The following is a 7,500-nucleotide window of genomic DNA, read 5'->3' on the forward strand; positions in this document are numbered from 1 at the left end:
CACTTTAAGTATTGAATACATATTTCTTTCATTATTACGCTGGTGAATAAAGACAGCGAGCGCTGACAGAATCGTTAGCACGCCGGGCGAAATGCTTGGCGGTATTACGTCTGCCGTTACGTTCTGAGTTCAAAATCCACCGAGGTCGAATTTGCCTTTCGTCCTTTCGGGGTCGATAAATTAATTACCAGTTACGCACTGGGATCGATGTAATCGACTTAATCCGTTCGTCTGTTCTTGTTTGTTTCCTCTATGTTTAGCCCCTTGTGGGCAATAAAGAAATAGGTATTACGTCTGCGGCTACGTTCTAAGTTCAAAATCCACCGAGGTCGAATTTGCTTTTCGTCCTTTCGGGGACGATTAAATAAGTACCAGCTACGCACAAGGGGTCGGTGTAATCTACTTAATCATCCCCCCCACCACCACCAATCTGCCCTTGTGGCCAAAATTTGAAATCATTATTACGCTGGTGTATAAAGGCGGTGAACTTGCAGAATCGTTAGCACGCCGGGCGAACAATAACAATATTTAAGAAAAACATCTTTAGACGACGGTCTGACCGTCTGGAAAGCAAATGAGAAGCAGTAATTGAAGTAGATGGTGAATATGCTCCGGAATAATCATTTAAAGGTGTTTTTGTTACATGTTGTTATTGAAGAAAATTCGCAATAATTATGCACCAACCCAATATATACATGTACACACCAAATTCACTCACAAAAGGTATCTTTTGCCGAAACGCTAAGTTACAGGGACGTAAACACAAAGACATCGGTCGTCATGCGATGGTGGCGAGGGACACACACACACACACACACACAGACACACAAATAAATATATATATATGTACATATACATGACGGGCATCGTAGAAGACACTTGCCCAAGGTGCCATGCAATGGGACTGAACCCGGAACCGTGTGGTTGGGAAGCAAGCTTTTCCCCACACAGACACTCCCTTGCCTATATATATATATATATATATATATATATATATATAGTTTTAGGGAAAAGAACCAAATTTCAAGAACTCATCGATGAAAATCCACTATCGCATACCTATATGTGATAGTGGACTTTCATCGATGAGTTCTTGAAACTTGGTTATTTTCCCAAAAACTATATATTTTTATATATATTTTAATCTATAAAGCTCAATTTAATTTAAATTTTTTATAAATTGATTTTAATTGAGTTTTTACCTGTAATTTTGGATTTTGTCCCTAACATATATATATATATATATATATATATATATATATGAAAAAAGGGGGGAAAAGATAGAGATAGAGTGACAAGCGCACACACAAACACATACGGAAAGGGAGCAGAAAGATGAGACATAGATTAAAAAATATGATTTGAAAGAATGAAGCCAACATGAAATGTTTGGGACTAATTGTCTTTAAATGAAGACCATATCTCAGCTGCTTCTATATGTGGTCACCATGTCAACGGATGACTTCTAAACAAAAGTAGGTGGTGAAGGAATAAAGATGCATGGCACGAAGTATCAGCTAACTTGTTATTGTGTGACACCAGCTGCGACCAAGTGAGAGAGATCGACGCAAAGAGGAGAGAGAGAGAGAGAGAGAGAGAGAGAGAGAGAGAGAGAGAGAGAGATATTGTGTGTGTGATTGCGCGTAGGTATGTGCATATCTGTGAGTGTGTGTGTGTCTGTATGTGCATGCGTGTGTGTGTGTGTCTGTAAGGCAGAGAGTACGAGAGTGTGTGCATGTGTGCCTGTAGAAGAAAGAGAGAAAATGACAAGCGGAGAAAGACGAAGATGGAAGAAGAATATGTGAGAATATGCGTGTGTATGTTGCAGATAAGGAATGATAAAAAAGGAAGGAGAGAGAGAGAGAGAGAGAGAGAGAGAGAGAGAGAGAGAGAGAGAGAGAGAGAGAGAGAGATACCGCATATAAATGTATATGTGTATGAAGGAGAAGAATCAAAAGAGGGCGCGCGAAAGTTTGTATGCAATGCAGAGAACGGAAGTGATTGAGAAAACGTATGTGTATACGTGTGCAGATGTATGACAAACAAAATAACGAAAGAGGGAGAGGGGTGAGAGAGGGGGGAGAGAGAGGGGAGAGAGAGAGGGGGAGAGAGAGGGCGGAGAGGGAAAGCGGTGGAACCAGAATGTAATTAATGATTCGTTTTTTTTTATTGATTTGTTTTGGTTGTTGATGTGTTGTTTTGTTTTTTTCTTTTTTCAGATTTCTTTGTACAAAATTATAATTATTTGCCACTTACACTGTATTCACGTTTAGGTTTGATGTTGTATTAAATAAGAGTTTTCGAGATTTTGTTGCCGTATATTCTTCCATTCCTTAAATGCTCATAATGGCTTCAACCATTAAATAGCGGCCATGCTAGGGCACCGCCTTCAAGGATTTAGTCAGTCCCATCGATCACCCCACCCCGTAGTCCACTGGGAAATCAGTGGTTCTCAGCCATATTATACCTAAGAATCGTATTCTTTTATTCTTTTAATTCTTTACTTGTTTCATTCATTTGACTGTAGCCGTGCTGGAGTACCGCCTTAAATGTCTTTGTTTTCTTTTTTAGTCGAAGAAATCCACACCAGGACTTATTCTTTGTAAGCCTAGTACTTCTTCTACCATCCGTTTTGCCAAACCGCTAAGTTACGGGGACGTAAACACACAGACATTGGTTGTCAAGCGATGGTGGAAGACAAACACAGATACAAAGAAACACACACACACACACACACACACACACACACACACACACACACACACACACACACACACACTCTTACATACATACATATATTCCCTTGATCTTATTTTGCACTTAAATAATTCTCCATAAAAAGCCCGATGAACAGACGCGATATCAATAAATCTTAAAATTATTGTCAACAATTTGATTTTTAAAATTCCTTAAAACATCTTTCTGTAGAATCTAAGGAGTAAATAATAATTGAAAGATCAGTAAGCTATTATAAAGCACTTAGAGCAGGTGGATTTTCTAAAGAAGCACAATGTAACCACAATACATATGCATAACTCACTAAACACTGGAAATGATGCGTCATTAGATTAATCCATCCTTTAAACCGGAAGGCTTTACCCTGAGAGCCAAACATTTGTTCACATTATTTTCGAACATTTCCCTCCTGAACATAAATACCATAAACTTAAAAAGGCTTAACTGTCCTCCAGAAAATCAGTATGATTTATTTGTTTGTATCATGATTTTGCAAATTCTTTGTTATTTACGTAGTCGTGAGCGGACATTGATACCCTCTCGAATCAACTACACTTGATACAGCGGAATATATCAAGGATGTAACAACTGGAAGGAGAGAGCGGTTCATTTCCATTTTCTACTGAGAAGAATGGAGCAATATGAACACAACGCACAACACGGTAAAGGATCACCAACCCAATCCCTTAACCATTAGGCCACGCGCCTTCACTATCATAAATAACTAAACCAAAGCAAAAAAAAAAGAGTAAATCAGGGAATTAGATATTATTTCGGTCAACTGGCATATGGTGAATCAAAATATTATAAATTTCCTGTTTTATTATAAGTAGTTTTACCAAATTAATTACTGTGTATAGCTTCTGGAAATTAGAAAAAAATGCCATTATGCTGACTAAAATTCCCTTTACTGTAACTGTACCAATACTTATACCTGTCAAATCCAAGAAAATTGCTACGTGAAAGAACTAGTCATACCCAATTGTATCGCACTTCCTTATATTGGCTTCACCACGATGAGATTTCATCAACACCCACGTTCATTTCGTAACATTAATAGAAACTACTGTACTTTACTATCATCTAATATTAAGATTTGAAGTTTTCTAACTCACTTGTCAAAGCCAACTGGAAAATTCTGATATATACAATTATACTTCAGAATCAAATAATATGCTATTCCCTAAACTCCAGATAAATAATAGGCACTCAAACATGCGAGATAAGTAGCTTCAATTCACATAAGGTTTTTGCTATAGGTGAGGACGTGTAAGCTGAGATATGACAAAGATGCATATGTGTCTTCATAGATGTACATACATGTATACAAAGCAACTCACACACAGACACTAAGATACGTACAGTCATATATGTAGTATGTATAGATACACATGTATGCATGTACTTTTGTATATGTGTATGTCCGTATATATACATACGTCCCTGAACATTTATACATATTAAACTGTATCATAATATTGACGTGTGAGTGGATTTGGTAGACGGAAATTGAAAAAAGCCCGTCGTATATATATATATATATATATATATATATATATATACATGTGTGTGTGTGTGTACATGTATATGCTTGTGTGTGCGTGTTTGTCCCCACCCCTGCCATCGTTTGGCAACCGATATTGGTGTGTTTACGTCCCCCGTAACTCAGCGGTTCTGCAAAAAATATCAACAGAATAAGTATTAGGCTTACAAAGAATAAGCCCCGGAGTCGATCTGTTCGACTAAAGGCGGTGCTCCAGCATGGCCGCAGTCAAATGACTGAAACATTTAAAGGAATAAAAGAATAAGAATATATATATGTGTGTGCGTGTGTGTGTATGTGTGTGTGCGTATGTGTGTGTGTATGTGCATAGCTGAACTTTACAGAAAAACAAAAGACGAAGTCAGGTGTATAAACAACAAGCAGGTGTATTAGTTTGACGCTCGGGAAGGTGAGAAAGTGTTTTACGTTTCAAGCCTACGCTCTTCACCAGTAAGGAAAACGACGAAATAAACAGAGAGAGAATAAGAAAACAGAAAGAAAAAGAAAATTGGAGTTAGCGGTCAATCATGGCAACTGGCTGGACAAAGGTAGTTAGACAAGACAGTTAAGAAGAAGGGGAGATGATAAAGTACTGGTGATCCCAAGACGAAGGTGCGCGTGCGTGTGTGTATGCTAGAGTGTGTGCGTGTGGATCTATCTATCTATGTATCTACCTACCTATCTATGTGTATGTGTTAAATAAACTGAGGCTAGAAAACCATGGCTGTGTGGAATTGTCAGGTCATTTATGAAGAGAAAGTTAGTCTTACAGCTCTTTCTGGTATATTAGGGATATCCCTTCGTCAGAGACGATGTGAGATGGTTACATAGAAAGAAATAGTAGAGTTCAACATATGAGTTACTTTGAAAGAGGATGGAAATAAGAAGTATAAAAGGAAATAAGAGAATAAAAGTAAAAATAAAAATATATGTATGGTGTTACAGTTGTATGTAGTTCCATTATCCAAGGGAAGTGGTGTGTAAAAGTGATAGAAATGCTTTTTGTCCATGGTATGTAAATTCCGATTGGAGTTCATATTTTGTCATTAAAAATGGAAAGTGTGGAGACGTAGATTCCATGTGCTGTTCATTAAAAGGGGTCTTGTGGTGTGAGTGAAATTTTGGGTCTTAGACACAGCACATCCACTACTACCTGCTAACCTGTTTGCTTCAGATTCCATTGAAAATAGTGAAGCCCTAAATGAGATCGAACAATGGAATGTACTACCTATCCTTGACATCTTCAGACTGAATAGCAAAGTAAGTGTAACACCGCACACCCACCTCCATCCCCATATAACTACCGTTCCTTTCTCACTTTCTATCACCTTCCTCTTCTCCTTACCAAATACACACAGAAGTACTGACATAACTCAATCAACCTTCTCACTTGCCCAAAGAGATAAACAACCCTCAGATAAACATCTACTAATGTTATATCGCCTGATGAAATGAATCCTTGAATCGATGCCCACGGATAGTACAGACTACACTTTAATCATCCCAGGATACGGAGTGTGATCTTAAAAGACATGTGATTTGTGGAAAGGCGCGCAGTGATACATTAAAATGTTAATAAATTCCATCCAAAGATTATTGTTATTACTATATATCGAGAGAAATAGATAGATGGATAAATCGTTAGAAAGATAACTAGACAGTTATATAGATAGATATAAAAAGAAAGGAATAATAATTTGTTGACCACCCATTAATTAACCAATGAAAAACAGAAATCAGTATACACGTTTACAAGTACGCCCACACGTACGTACATACACACCTACACACAAACGAAACGCCTGCGTCTTAACCCACCCGCGCAGAAACGACAAAATATTTACAAACTTACACGCAAACACAAGAAAGCAAATACGTGCATATGTGTACGAGTTTGTGTTATGTGTGTGCGTGTGTATTGTGTATCTGTGTGTTTTTAAGTATTATTTTCCTAACATATTGGTATACTTTAGATTCAGCAGAATTTTTCATTCACTTTTCTTATTGTTGCTGCTGCTTGTTTTGTTGGTCTTCATTTTCTTATTTTTGTTTTCGTTAAAAATTTCGAATTATAACAACGCAATTATTTTCACGAATGAGAAAACAGCGATAAGTTTGTTTTTTTAATTAGCATTTCACTGCAATTCAATCTTTAATCAGAATTAGAGCAATACGAGAATTGTGGAAACTTAAATTACTAAATCTATAAAAAGAAAGCAAAACACGAATATATTTTAGCAATGAAGTGACAGATAGGTTCAAATATCCTGGCTCCATTATGATTTGAACTCGCAAGCTAGTTTAATATCCAGCGCTTAATATCCAACGTTTAATATCCAACTACGAGTATTTATACCATCTTTCATAATTATTTAGGCATGGCTGTGTGGTAAGAAGCTTGCTTCCAGGTTCACTTCCACTGCGTGGCCCCTTGGACAAACGTCTCCTAGTATAGCTTCAGGCCGACCAAAACCCTGAGTGGACCTGGTAGGTGGACACTGAAAGAAGCCCGTCATAATAATATATATATATGTATGTATATATTTATGTGTGTGCGCCTTTGTGTCTGTGTTCGTCTCCCCACCATCGCTTGACAATCAATATTGGTGTGTTCACGTCCTCGTAACTTAGCGGTTCGGCAAAAAGACCAACAGAATAAGTACTAGGCTTACAAAGAATAAGTCCTGGGGGTTGATTTATTCGACTAAAGCCCTTTTAGGCGGTGCTCCAGCACGGCCGCAGTCAAAGAACTCACAGATTACACATCCCAGAACCTCTGTGAAACATACAGTTCTATATTTAGAGATGAGGAATTATGTACGTTATTTACATTTTTTACATTTGACGGATATTTGTCTTCATCTTGTTTGTTGTTAACACAACGTTTCGGCTGATATACCCTCCAGCCTTCATCAGGTGTCTTGGGGAAATTTCGAACCTGGGTTCTCCTTCCTAAGGTATTTTTTGATGTTCTTCTTCTTCTTCTTCTTCTTCTTCTTCTTCTTCTTCTTCTTCTTCTTATTATTATTATTATTATTATTATTATTATTATTATTATTATTATTATTATTATTATCATTAATATTATTCAAGTCACTGCCTGGAATTGAACTCGGAATCTTGAGGTTAGTAGCCCTCGCTCTTAACCACTATACCATATGCCTCTGATACATATATTGGTACTACCTATGCGCGCGCGCGCGTTGTGTGTGTGTGCATGT

General features: G+C 37.5%; 1 protein-coding gene across 2 annotated transcripts in view; it reads left to right on the forward strand.

Annotated features, from left to right (window-relative positions):
- The window catches only part of LOC106869230 (FMRFamide receptor), a 243,053-nt gene that overhangs the window by 73,504 nt on the left and 162,049 nt on the right, over positions 1-7,500 (forward strand). The window lies entirely within an intron of this gene.

This window comes from Octopus bimaculoides, chromosome 23 (genome assembly GCF_046866305.1).
Source record: "Octopus bimaculoides isolate indiv1 chromosome 23, ASM4686630v1, whole genome shotgun sequence".
NCBI lineage: Eukaryota > Metazoa > Mollusca > Cephalopoda > Octopoda > Octopodidae > Octopus > Octopus bimaculoides.